A 15197-nucleotide genomic window follows, 5' to 3' on the forward strand; every position below is an offset into this window, starting at 1 on the left:
CTAAAACGACGTCACTCGTAAATGTATGATAAGACGTGCTCGTGGGTGTTTTCGTCAAATTAACTTATTAGTGGGAGCTAACAAGCTAAAAAAAAATATTTGAACTGTTTAAAAGCGTTTTTTAAATAGTTTTTTTTTTTAGAGATAAAATAAAAGAGTTTCAAAAGCTAAAAATCTTAGATTTTTTAGATTTTCAGTTTTCTATATCATTTTTTACCTCTAAAAAACTAAGCCAAATTGTAACATCCCTGGAGGTAATTAATTCTAATTTATGTTGAAAAAATGACAAAAATAGTCATTTATACTAGTTACATTACAAAAATAGCCAAAAAAAATCGAAATTACAAAATTAGCCTACGATTTTGCAGATGGAGATGCCCCATCTGCGAAATGAGCATCTCATCTGCGAATGTATAAGCACCTAAAGCACAGCTGTGCTTTAGGTGCTTGTATATTTGCAGATGAGATGTGCCATCTGCGAAATTGAAGCCCATCTGCGAAATCCCCTTGTTTTTCACTATATAAACGTTTTTTTTTCTCAATTTTTCACCATTCTCCACACAAAAATTCTCTCTATCTTTGGGCTTCTCTCGGAATTTTGGCTAGTTTTTGAAGAAAATGAAGGATTATGTCAACAATCCCGCAAATATGGTTAGATTTTAACTATTTTAATGTTTAAACTTTTTTTTATTTTATCATTTATTGTATTATTTAGTGTTAAAAAAGGGTAATTTTGTTGTGTTTGATAGTTTTAATATTTCTTTAGTATACTTGAAGTTTAAATGCTATTTTGTTAGTGTTTGTTTAAATGTACAAGTAGAGACTGCGTAGATAATGTTTACAATTTGTTATTTTTGTTGTTTGTTTAGTTGTTGTATAACCTGAAAACTTGTATATTCTTATCGTATAATTGTTTATATAAAGTGAAAAATAGTTAAATTATAGTATGTGCAAAATAGTCGTTTGTATATATATTTGTCGTATAAGTATAACATTTGTATAAGTTGAAAATTTGTCGTATATATATATTGTTAGAAATTGTTTGTGTTTGTCGTATAAGTTGAAAATTTGTATAAAGTTGTCGTATAACTTGCAAAATTGTTAATTTGGTTATCGGTTTATTTTAAAAATTGTTTGTTTATATGGTTATAAAATGTTAGTTTTAATTAGAAAGATAAAAATTGTTTATATATTTGTCGTTTAAGTTGAAAATTTGTTTAAGTTGAAAATTTATTTTAAGTTGAAAATTTGTCGTTTAAGTTGAAAATTTGTTTAATAAAATGTTTATATAATTATGTATGATATTGTTTTTTTATCGTAAATATATTTGTTGTATAACTTGGAAAATTGTTTATATATGTGTATGTTATTGTTTTTTATCGGAAATATATAAATTATTAATTAAGAAATTGTATTTGCATTACTAATTGTTTATGTACTTATTGCAGTTCGTAATCATATATTTTAAAAACAAAATATTTTTTAGTTCTCTAATTTGTTTTTGTGTTTTTTTTGCAGCATGATTTTAGTTTTATCAATACGAAAGCCTTTGCGAACTTAAAAGGCTCGGGCGGTAACATATATGAAGTATTTGAAGTTGTAGATGATGTCAGACGTGTCATTTTCAGAGATACCGTATTTGGTTATTTTATTGATGTCCCTCGTTTACAAGGGGACGCATTATTGTTTCATAAAATGTTCCTTCATCAGATCCAGTCGGACCCTGTTTTATCTCCAGATGGAATAAAACGATTATATTTTCGAGTAGCCAATACGAAAATGGTTTATGGGCCGGAAGAGTTTTGTTTGATTACCGGCTTCAATTTTGGGGAGTATCCAAAAAACATTGGGAGAAAAGGGTCGGAAAAATTATTAAGCAGTAAAAAAAGATGTTTATTGCGTGAACGGCTATTTCCGAACCATATTAATAGTTCGGTGAAAATCGGCGACCCGAAACGTTTAATTTTAAATCGAACATTCCTAGCACTTGACGACGTTGATGCAGTTATAGAATGTTTGATATACATTTTGTGTGAAGGTTCTTTGGGTAAAGAAGTTAATGATCGGGTGCCACAAGATTGTTTTTTTTTGGCTGAGAATTTGGATCTCTAAAACAGGTATATTTTGTTTATGTTAAAAGTTTTATTTTATTAAAGTTATAATTTATATAATAACCAATTTTGTTTTTTTGTTTTGTTAGCTTCGCTTGGGGTAGCTATCTCTGAGATTTTACTTATGTTGACCTTGAGGATACATGGAACAAAATACATAATTATTTATCACTTTCTGAGTGTCGTCAAACTTTAAAGTACTCCGTCTCAGGATTTACGGCTCCAATAAGGGTATAAAAATTTTCTTATATTTAAATTGTTTTATTGTTATGTTTTTTATTTTAATTTTAACTTTTATTACTGTAATTGTAAAAAATTGTAGATATGGATATATGAGATGATTTCGGCTGTTCGTGCATGTGGATTTGTATTGAGAAAAAATAAAGACTTGCCTCGGATGAAACGATGGAGTGGAACAAAAAAATTGAAATGGGTTGACGTGAACAAGATTTGGTCAAAAATACAGGTTTATAAATTTTTCGTTTATTATTAATAAACTTGATTATTATACTTTTATATGTATTTTTAATATGTTTAATTTTTTAGGAGGGGCAACCACCAAGACAAAACATGTTACCGGGTGATGGTGAGATGACATCTTGTTATTATATGTCATTTCAAGAGTATGTATATGGTGAAGGGAAAGCAGTTCCATCCCCAGTACGGGACCATTTTAGGAGACAAGACGAATTTCCGTCCAGTATGTCGTCCAGTGGTCGCTCTCATGGTAGAGGTCGGGGCAGTGGGAAACACAACCTAGACGAGGTGTTGAAACGGCTACATGCACTGGAGCAGCATGTGTTTATGAACCGACAACCTACAGAGGTTTTTGTTGAAGAAGTGAATACTGAACAATTTTGGAACGACATTACTTTTGATGATCCGATAGTGTCACAAAGAAAATATGATGAACATGTTAGTTACACGCTACATTATTTTTTAAATTTTATTAACATATATGAATACTTGTGTTCATATTTTATATTTGAAAATATAGGTTGTGCAAGATGAAGTGATGAATAAAAACAATACAACTGAAAATGTTTTTGGTGATATTCAAGACGACAAGGTTGTTATAGATATTACCTTTACGATTTTAATAATTACTTTTTAATAATGTGTCTTTCGTTATTAAGTAAAAAATTATATTTTTAATGTAGGTGTTGGAGGAGAGGAATGACTATGCGGGGAACAAATTTGATGATGATGTGTTTGATGTAAATGATTATAGTGAAGTTAAAGAGGTTCTTATAGTTACATTAATTTATATTTTGTTTTTAGTAGATTAAATCATTTATTTAATTAGATCTTATTGCTTATTAAATTATGTGTATTTCGTTATTAAGTATAAAGTTTTATTTTTAATGTAGGAGTCAGAGGAGAGGAATGACAATGCGGGGAACAAATTTGATGATGATGTGCCGGACGAAGACGAAATAATAATAACGGGAATTGTAGATTATTTTGATGAGTATGATGGCAAAGAAGTTACACCCGATAAACCGAGGACTCGAAAACCATCACAATATTTGTTCCCTCCTTACACCGAGGTATTCGTTTTATTTATAAACTCATGATTTTATGTTTATGTGAATTATCTGAAATATATAGATTTAAACATTTGAATATTGTTTTTAGTTGCACACGACACCGAAGCAAAAAAGAAGAACAAAAAAGAAAGTTGATATCAAATCAACAAGCCCCATTCCTCCTCCAGTTTTTGGTGTTGCTCATGACTTCTCCATGTTGCGCCTGCAACCTTACGTAGCAGGCGGTGAGGTTGTCATCCAAAATTATATATTTCATTCATATGATGTCCAGCATCGTTTGTTTAATTTCGTGTTAGATAGAGATTTTTGGAGCTCATTGTTTGGGCATACACACGACGGATGGTTGGAGTCAGCGGTAAATTAATTGTTAATTTATTATTTTAAAAGTTAATTGTTTTTTAGTCAATAACAAAACTATCATGTGTGCAACATATAACCATTTGGTACCGACTATTGATGGAGAGACGGTTTGAGAGCGACCGACATACAATAATGCCTCCAAATTTTTTTGTTTCTCATACTTTGGAAGAAGGACAGGACCGGAGGGCGTTTATGACTGGTATTGCTACGTACCCCAACTTCATGGTTGCTTGGTGGGATGTTGATACGGTAAACTTAATTGTTTATATTGAAAATAATATCGTTATTTTTGTTATGTTTTTGTATTGTGATGTAAAAAAACATAATTTTATTTTCTGATCCTTATACAGGTCTTATTGCCGATTCATTCATCCCCTAATCATTGGCTATTTGGGGAACTACGATTAGCGTCAATGGAAGTGCATATTTATGACAGTCTTGGTAGAGGGGCTTATGAAAAATTCAAATCTGAAGGAATCTTTTCCAAATTTGAACGTCGGGTGACAAATTATTTGGACAAGATTAAGTATTGGGCCCGGAGGAACATCCCAAGGATTCCATTGAATATGCAATTCATTTATGAAGAAAATGTTCCCCAACAAAGTAGTCATTTGGGAGATTGCGGTGTTTTTGTTTGTATGTTTATGGAGCAATTTGTTTCAGGTCAACCAATACGTGTTCTTATTGACCCAAAAAATGCAGCTTTAGAGTTCCGTCAACGGATGGCAAATTTTTTTTGGGGGTCTAGTCTTGGTCCTATGTAGTTGGATTATATTATTGTATATCTAAATTAATGTTGGATTTGATTATTAGTTTATTTTTACAGTTTACTCAACGGATGGCAAAAAATTTAACGTTACAACAATTACAACAAATTAATGACCTACTAATTACTTATCAATACATACAACATAAGAACGACTACAACATTTGTTTTAACGTTACAAATACAACAATTTATTGACCTAACAACTTCAAAACCATAAAAACAATATTGAAAAGCTTACAACTTGTAAACAAGAACTGCCAAGAACAACACCCAACTACAAACCAACGCTATCTTCAACTTCTTATTTTCTGATTGAAAGAGCTTATTAGAGTTAGCTACTTTAGCTATTACCATAGATGATTGATCCTTCTCTTCATCAACCCAACTGATAAACCCGCATTTTGGTCCCTGTTAAATTTAACATTGACAGTAAGAAAATAAATTTTTGTCATGTAAACACGACGGTTTAAATTTGAATGACGTTAACAACATGATACCAAATATGGGCAAGCGTAAAACAATCTTCCTGAGTTTTTAGCTGTACCCGAAATCCTAACAATACGTTCTCCTCCGCAATTGCAGTATGCCATTAGCCTTCTTTTTCTTTTAAATCGGAGTTACTTTCTAAGTTAAATTTTTCATACTGAGTGACACCATTGTTACGTCTTTCAAACCACCATTGTTGCATTGTAGCACGAAAACAATCAATCAACATAAGTATTGGCACCTTACGTGCGTGTCTAGATAATGCATTTATAGACTCCGCACTGTTGGACGACATAAGATTGTATCGGTTCCCTTTAAAATGTGCCCTTGACCAGGTTTCTGGATTTATACTTTTTAAGTACTCCTATGCTGGTTCGTTTGTCTTTTTCATAACATCCATGGCAGCATCAAAAGCATCAACTGTGTACGCCCTACACGTCTCCCAAAAAATTCCTTTAACCGTCTTACTCTTGCCGAATCTAGATACTATGTTGAAATACAAATGGACACCACATATTCCATGATGAGCGTGAGGAAAAATGTTGGCAACGAATGTTGCTATAGATGGAGACCTATCAGATATAATTGTAAGCTCCTGCATATTTCCTATGCAATCATGTAGTTTTTGAAAAAACCATGTCCAAGAATCGGTACACTCATTTTTGCATATACCATATGCAACCGGTAATATTTGGTTTTGTCCGTCCTTAGTAACTGCAAGTAACATGGTACCTTTGAACTCGCCCTTTAGGTGAGCTCCATCTACTACTAGGGTCGGCTTACAAAAATTGACAAAAGCGCATACCTACAATACATTGTATATCTATTCAAATACACCAAAATAAATATTAAAAAATTAATATAATATGATAATACTAACCGAGCAACCAAGTGCGACGTACAAAAACTCAAAGCGATCATCAGCATCTGTTTTAATATGTGTGACAGTACCCGGATTATGTTTGGCCAAGTTGTGACAATACGCCGGAAGTTTGGTAAAAGAATCCTCTTTCGTACCCCTTAACGACAACAATGCATATTGCTTCGCACGCCATGCCCGATGGTATGAGATATTGATATTCAATTGAGCATTCATATCATTAACAATTTCTTTTCCCCGATAAACTCTACTATAGTCTTCAGCCAATACATCAACAACATATTCACCCAAAACATATTTGTTTGCTTGTCGATGATTAGGTTGCAACAATGTTGAAGAACATGTGTGTACATCAACAAATTTATTCACTTGGAAAAGTCCATCAGAATTTTTAATTGCTTTTGCTCTTAGTAACCAAGAACAATTTTTCGAAACACACACAGCTTCATACCTTGATTTGGTGGATCTACTTGTCCTCGTCTGGAAACCTTCTCGAAGACATTTTTTTACCAATACACCGCTTTAAAAGTTCTTTGTTCTTAAATATACTCTCACATTGAATCTTTTGAAGATTCATGTCTACCATCTGTGTTGGGATATCTTCATTAATATCAACTGGCCATGCTGGTACAAAGGGCATACCGTGAAAAAGGTTATCGGGAAACTTAGCTTTAACTTCATCACCCAACTCATCTCTATCGGAATTGCTTTGTAGCTCGGTTATATCTAAACATACATCACCAACATCAACATAATGCCCGTAAACATGATTTTTTTTCATTTTTTTTACTTGAATTTTTTTTCTTTTTAGTTTTATCTACCACACGCCTACTTATAACTTTAACTTCTTGTTCGGCAACATCATCACAACGACCACCCACATCGTCAAGATAAGTACCAACATCATCATCACCAACATGCTTGTAATTCTCAGGATCCACATAGTGAATAGGTGAATAACTAACATTAACATTTTCAGCAACACTGTGAAACTGAGGTACACTAGGAGTATTGAAAGTACCTATCGGATCGTTGCTCCCTTTATAACTACATAAATTACCAACAAGCTGGTTTCCAATTTCACCACCCCCATTAACCTCCTCAACTTCATCAACCACCACAAACACTTTCACAACCCTTCCTCCACTACATTTGATTACGTTTATCAACATTCTAACATCCATGTCTTCAACTATAGCTATATAATAATTTAATTCAGGATGGTGGAAACGAAGACTAATTCTATATTTGTCTAACAAACCAATTTTGCTTCTTACCAAAGATACAAAATCACTATAACTAATATACTCAGAAAATATCAAAGCAAGTTCAGAAATACCTCCCTGTGGACATATGTATTCCAGATTAGTTCCATTAACTTGCCATCTCCCACCGGTTACAAGACAAACCAAATATTCAATCATTTTTTAAGCAAATTGTAGAGAAAGTTCCTAAACAAATAACAACCAAAATGATATTTTTCTACAAAACTTTTTATATAGCAACATGATTTCGTAGTCAAACCAATTCATTTCATAGTCAAAGTAAAAAAAATACAAAAAAAAACCACAATTTCGCAGATAGAATGAGAGTAAATCGCAGATGGACCTATTCCATCTGCGAAATTACCCCTATATATACAGAAAAAAAATTAAAAAAAAAAATTAAAAGCACCTGTGAATGTACAAGCACCTAAAGCACAGCTGTGCTTTAGGTGCTTGTACATTCGCAGATGAGATGCTGATTTCGCAGATGGGGCATCTCCATCTGCGAAATTGTGGGCTAATTTTGTAATTTTGATTTTTTTTTGGCTATTTTTGTAATCTCATTAGTGTAAGTGGCTATTTTTGTCATTTTCTCATTTATGTTTAACTTTAGAAGTGATCATGTCGTGGTGAAAACATCCCATGATGTGGCAAACCCGTAAGAATCGCTCACCACGATGTGGCATCCCTTGGCCACGACGTGACGACTTTGTGTCGTGAAAACCCTAATTTCGGGTATTTAAAGAAAAGTGTGGAAGCTAGGGTTGCTCATCTTCAGCCTCCATCCAAGCCGGTCCAAACATATTTTGGGCCCAATGCGAATCGAAAAAAATCCCTCATAGACAAATTTATTCAAATAATTTACAAAAATATGATGATATAAAGAAAAATGTTTATTCTATTTTTTAGATGCAAAATCATTGGAAATATTATCAAAGACGCAAACATTGAAAATATATAGTTGCATAATAGAAATATTTGAAAGTATGAACGTAAGTTGCAATAATCATCCCTAATAAATAAAGAACTTTTTTACCACATGTCACATTTTCATTGATTTGGTCACATGTAATTTTGTGTTTATTTTTAATTAGTTTTTTCCATATGTCATTTTATGGTTTTTTTTTTCATTTTATTAATTTCCACATAATATTTAAATGTAATAATTGAAATTAATATAATAATAAATGCATATCAATTCCATTAATTCATTAATTGACTTCATTCTAATTTCAAAATTTCTAAATTAAAGTTTCATTAGTTTCCTTTATTTATTTATCTAAATTATTTATTTAATTTAAAAGAAAAACAAACAATTTAATTTAAATATTTAAATATTTTCTATTTTTTCTTATAAATTCAAACTTCTCAAATGTTTAGAATTTCATATTTTTTTCACTAAAATGAACCCATGTAATACATAGGTCTTACACCTAGTAAACAAATAAATGAAGGTTTTTTGCTTTTTCTAGCAATTAGTATAAACTTTGTATGTTATAATATGTACATGTATAACGCTCACTGATTCGTGCTAGTCAATTTAGAGACAATGAGTGTCAAAATTGACTTTTTGATGGAATATTATTTATAATCAATAATCTCAACCAAGTTATAGTATATGTCACATGGGTTCCGTACATATGAAGAACACCGAAATCCGAGTTATAACGAAGAAGTTATGACTTCTCGAAGTTCTGCGGCTAAACCGGCACGACACCGCGTAACGTAAAAAATGAATTTTTGATAAACTACTTTTTAGCCTTAGAGATCTAAATGAGAGGTATAGTATACATTAAAATGAGAGCGTTCATAAAAAGAACATCCAAATCTGACTTTGTGTCACACCCCCGAACCAAACGGCGGAAACGTCCGGGGGCTCGTGTGACTAACAATTGAATAATCATCACAATGAATATACATGAATCATAACACGATCATCACCAACATTACATAATACAACTAGCATTGTTCACATCAAGTATATTGTTAAAATAAATAAGTTGTTAAAAGTACGATGTAACACCGTAAATTTCAAAACAATTTTTCACATTTTATAAATACATAATTCATTTAATATTCATAAGAACATCAATGTTTTAAATTCAATCCATGCCATATAAAAATCCCAAGATCTCATAACATAAAAATCCCTTGTGTGTGTACGGATCAAGCCGGCGCCTTCCCACGGTCATCGCTAGTACCTGAAACAACAACACTAACACTGTAAGCACAAAGCTTAGTGAGTTCTCCAAAATACCACACATAAAACACATATTAGCCACTCTAGGCTATAACTCTATGGGTCCGTGCACCCAAACTCTGTGAACCCTCAGGTTCTAACTCTAGGAACCTTCCGGTTCCAACTCTGTAAACATGCACAGCATAATCACATAGAAATAATGCAGTACAACATATAGCATACATAACATACAGTACTCTGTCACATAACTCTGGTTACCTACTCAAGGTAAAGTATAGTGAGAAGACTCACCTCGCGTATCTCGATGACTCACAAATCCTGAAATCCCTCGTGCCCGATCCTCCGAGCTATAATCCTCCTATAACATCATATGTCTCTAATTAACACTTTTTATCTCTAAGGTTGACTATCCCTAAGAAGTCAACACAAGTCAACTCTGGTCAACGGTCAACGGTCAACTTTGACCGGACTCGGCGAGTGCACAAGGGCAACTCGGCGAGTCTAGACGTTTTCACCAACTCTCTAGGATTCCCTTCTTACACGTCGAGTACTCCCCCTGACTCGACGAGTTCCACCTGGAAGAATCGCGGGGCCACCCCGACTCAACTCGCCGAGTCTCAAGAACAACTCGGCGAGTCCCAGCTCGACTCAGTCCACTTGACCACCCTTCCCTAACTCGCCCTGACTCACTGAGTCAAACCATGACTCGACTGGACCACTCACTGGACGATCCAAGGCAATCTTCAAGCTACTCGCCGAGTCTGCTCATCGGACTCGGCGAGTCCATGCCATGCAATCACTCAAACTCGCTTCTAAGGTCAGATCTGTTCCATCAAATCATAGATCTGGCCTTCCTAGACTGCTTCACCACGTAAAGCCCCAAACTTGGTGTACATACAACCTCTATATGTCCATATATGAAGAATTATCAACAAATATCACAACTCAAGGTTATAACCTCCATTGTTCTTCATAAAGCTTGATGAATGAGGCTCTCTGGACCTCTATGAATCCAGATCCAAAGCCTCATCACTAGCAAGGGACTATTTGGCCATCAAATCAACCCAACAAAGGCCACAAGAAACCCTAAATCCAAATATACTTCACAAAACAGAAGATGAGCCGAAATCATACCTTTAGATCGATGATCTAAGCTTCAAATCCACAGAATAGCAACCTCCTTTGCTTCCTCTTGGCTAGAACCTCCCTCTTCTTTGCTAAACAACACACAAGGGTAAAGAAATGCTTCCTTTCTCTCTCTCAAATCGCTAAAGCACTCTGGGGTTTCTCTCTATGTACTGTTGGGTACAAATGACGGCCATAAGGCCCTTTAAATAGGTCCCAAACCCGAGAAATTAGGGTTTCATTAAACAGCGCGGACTCGCCGAGTCCACATCTTGGACTCGCCGAGTCCAGGCGAATCCTGCGTCTAGAATTGCGATCCTACTCGGCGAGTCTGGGCTCCAACTCGCCGAGTCCCCTCTCAAAACACCAAAATCATAAACAATAAAGATACCTGGAAATCCGGGCTGTTACATACGATAAATGCTATTACATAAACGAAACCATACACACTTGCAAATCTTCCGGCTTAACGATTACCTGAGAATACAAGTTATTTTGAAAACGGTCAACATATATAATGTTGGTCAGTTCATAAGTATGTTTGAGTAAAAGTCTTTGTATCTTTCATAAAAACCCAGAAAAATCCGATATTTTTTTGTAAAATGTCTAAAAATGACGTGAAAATCAAGTATAAATGCATATGTGAATTTTCATAGTTATAACTTATATGAGTGTAGATTAGATTCATTGTATTTTGAATAAATGATAAATGTAAATGAATTTTCCCCAGAAAATCCGATATTTTCTGTTTTATAACAACATCTATATTCTTGTATCGTTAAGTAAGTCGTTTTGCATTGACACAATTAAAGAGTTTATCTTCAAAAGGTTAATCTTTTGGTATCGAATCCCTATATGAGCCGTTATAACCATGCATGATAATGACTAGGTCGCCCCGTCTTGGTATTTTTCCAAATGCCGGTCTTGCTAAGGATTTTGTCGCCCTAGACTAGCCTAGTCTAGCTGTAGCGAACAGCTAAGGCGTGGGGGGTCACCCCGTATAGATCTATACACAAACTCCCGCTTTCCTACCAGAAAACCCTGATTATAACTACATGCTACGATTGTACACTCAGAGTTGTCAACCGACATGTCTCACTAGATTCTCAACCCCCTTTGTACTATGTTTAATGTTTACGAATATGTGGTATGTTTTTGTATTCAAACGGTACATATATAAGTATACAAAGTTCAATGATTATGCAACAGTATATTTATGATCCACTAGCATATGAATTCTATTCCAAGCCCAATTAGCATGTAATTAGACCACAAAGGCCCAATAACATGTAAGAGGGTAATTTGGGCCCAATAGACATGTATATGGGCCACAAAAGCCCAATAAACATATTGTCCATAACTTAGTCCCAAATTAACATGTAAGTGGGTCGCAAAACCCAATAAACACGTCATGGAACACAATGGGCTCAATATACACTTAATTGGGCCCTTAGGGTCCAATGGCCAAGTAACGTGTATATTAGGCCCAATAAATAGTTATTGTTGTATTTCGTTCGTTTTGTTTTATTCCATTGTTTGTTTTAGCTCGAAGTTCAATATATTAATGATAAAAATCTTCTTTTTGTAAAAACGACATTTTTGGCCAATAATCCTCAGAATTTTTAAATTAGGCCCAAAGTTTTGTAAAAATGACACTTTAGTCCATAATTTATAAAAGTTTGCAATTTTATCCCAAATGTCTATAAATTTACGGTTTTAACCCAAAATGTTATATTTTCACATTTAGAACCCTATTTGCAGAAAAATACACTTTCAGCCCCTTTTTGTAAAAGTTTACACTTTCGGCCCAATTTTGGAAAACTTTACATTTTTGGTCCAATTTGAAAATAATTGTTATTTTCATCTCTAAATTTGGTTTATTTACATTTATGACTCAAACTTTGGCCAAATAACATTTTTAACCCCAAAACTTTATTTTTTTCGCAAATTGGGCCCAAAACCGTGAGGCCCAAAAGTTTTAGCCCATTAAGCTAAAATTTGCATTTTTGGCCCATTTAAAAGCATGTTTAGCATAAAAATACCTTTCATGTAGGACCTGTTTGGCCCTTATAAAAACATAAATTTCACTTTTTACCCTTATCTTTTGTTTTCTTGACAATTTTGACCTTTAACAAGGTTTTTGTTGAATTCTTTTGTATCTTAAACATGTAATCACTCTTAGCTTCATAATGTAACGTATATAATGTCATAGTTCATAGATATTTGATAAATAATACTTAAAATTTCGAGATTTGGTAAAGATCTAACACATTAGTACCAAACAAACTAAGAATTCACACAAAACATGCATATAACACATAGATCTACACATTTTACTTGCATTCTCCCCCAAAATCATATGAAAACCGAAAAAGGGGTATGAACTCACCTTTTTGCTTGATGTTTGGTTTTTGAAGAAGAAGTGGAAAAGATTTTTGGTCTTAGCACACCTTTGATGTAGATCTCGAGTTTATGGAGCTTCTAAGGTGTGATCATGGAATAAAAACCATGTAAGAAGGAGTTTTTCATATTAAGATGAAAAAAGATACTTGTGGTTGACAATAACTTACCAAAGATTTAAATGGCTTGAATTAGAATCCTTAGAACCCTAGCAAATTTTTGAGATCTTGGAGGAAGGATGAGGATGATTTTTGAGAGGTTTGGAGAGAATTTTTAAGTGTGTGTGTGTTTTGGCTCTCAGCCAAGAGTAGAAGAGGAGAGGGGAGAGAAGTAGTGAGTTGACTAGCTTGGATGTATGGGGGTCCTTGCATGGATATATGATGAACAAAATAGAGGTGGCACCTCCAAAGTCAACTCCCCCTCTAATTCTATCTTTTCCCTTTTTTTTGTTTATACATGGGCCGAGATTTTGGGCCAAGTAGAAAGGGTGGAGTAGCTTGGGCCCATTAACTCTAGCTAGGTATTTGGATCCTAAACATAAAAAATTTCATCCCATTGGGCTCTTGGAAGCATTCACGGCCCAAATAGAATAAAATAATGGGCTTATGGCTCACTAAGGTTAATTGGATTAGTTATGGCCCAATAAGGTAGATTAGGGTTAGAATGAATCATTCTAGACCCAAATGGTCCAAAATGTTTTAGATTTATGAATTAGGTCCAATTAGGATCCAATTAGGGATTCTAAGTCCAATAAAGTTGAATTGGGTGCTTATTGGTCCATTAGGCCCAATAAGAAACTTCTAGTCCAATATGGACTCAAACCGGGATTCTTAGGGTTTTTAAACTCTTTGTTGAACATAATTGATGAATCTAAATGAGCATTGAGTGAGATTTACTTAGAGTGCATGTTTTACAATAGAGAACGGTTACATAGGAATGGAATTTACTAGCTAAAATGCTAGTTGTGACACTTTGTATGAGGAAGTTATGAATTTTCTAAGATTTTGCATAGCAGTATGTAGCCCGAAATTCGAATTTTAGATCGATCGATTTTTAGTCAAAATAATCTAAACAAGAAATGAAGATATCGTTAATAGGAGTTCAACAATAAAAAGACATTCGAAGACGGAGCTCATATGCGAAAGATATGGACGAAACTTAGTCCCTACTCTTCGAGCGCGGCAAATTTGATACAGTTTTGTAAATCCGAGATAAAATGAGAATTAGTCGACTAGGTCTAAATGAAAGTTGTATTACTCGTAAATACCAACTCATGAATATAAACAACGCCGATAATAGACCTTGTATGTTAAAGATATGGACGAAACTTAGTCCTTACTCTTCGAGCGTGATAAATTCGATACAGTTTTGTAAATCGGAGATAGAATGAGAAATAGTCGACGGGGTCTAAATGAAAGTTGTAGTACTCATAAATACCGATGCCTGGATATAAAGAACGTAGAAAACGGATCTCATATGCAGAAGATACAGACGAAACTTAGGGCCTACTCTATGATCAAAACCCTATAAATAAATGATGAATTCTTTATATTTTCTTCACACCATAAGCCTTTCTTTCTCTCTTTAACTTCTCTCTAGACTCCCAAAACCCCTCTAAATACCTAGTTACCTCAAGGTGATAGAGGAAAGACCCGGAGCGCCCGAAGGCTCTGAGTAAAAGAGCTTTTCGGCTTAGAAGCTCTACTCCCGCGGAACCCGGTTTTTAGAAAAACCCGATGTAAGTGAGATACGTCTGCCCTAATTTAAATATAGCTTATATTTAAATATAATATGGTTATTATGAACATATAAATAAGATTTATCAGTGATTCAAAGTCGTTATACTGACTGATCTACTTACGGGGATGATGTCTAGGCTATAATTTAGTGAGGTGCTTAAAGTGGGATTTCCAAACAGTATACTTCGTATACCAAACAGACCATACCTCCGATATGATCCTACATGGTTGTTTCTTACTTGATAGATCTGATGGGTTTTGGTCCTAAGAACATCGTATGTGTTCATTCAAACCCTAATGCTTGGATCTAGG

This window comes from Lactuca serriola, chromosome 6 (assembly GCF_051521515.1).
Source record: "Lactuca serriola cultivar US96UC23 chromosome 6, Lser_US96UC23_V15, whole genome shotgun sequence".
Taxonomy (NCBI): Eukaryota; Viridiplantae; Streptophyta; class Magnoliopsida; order Asterales; family Asteraceae; genus Lactuca; species Lactuca serriola.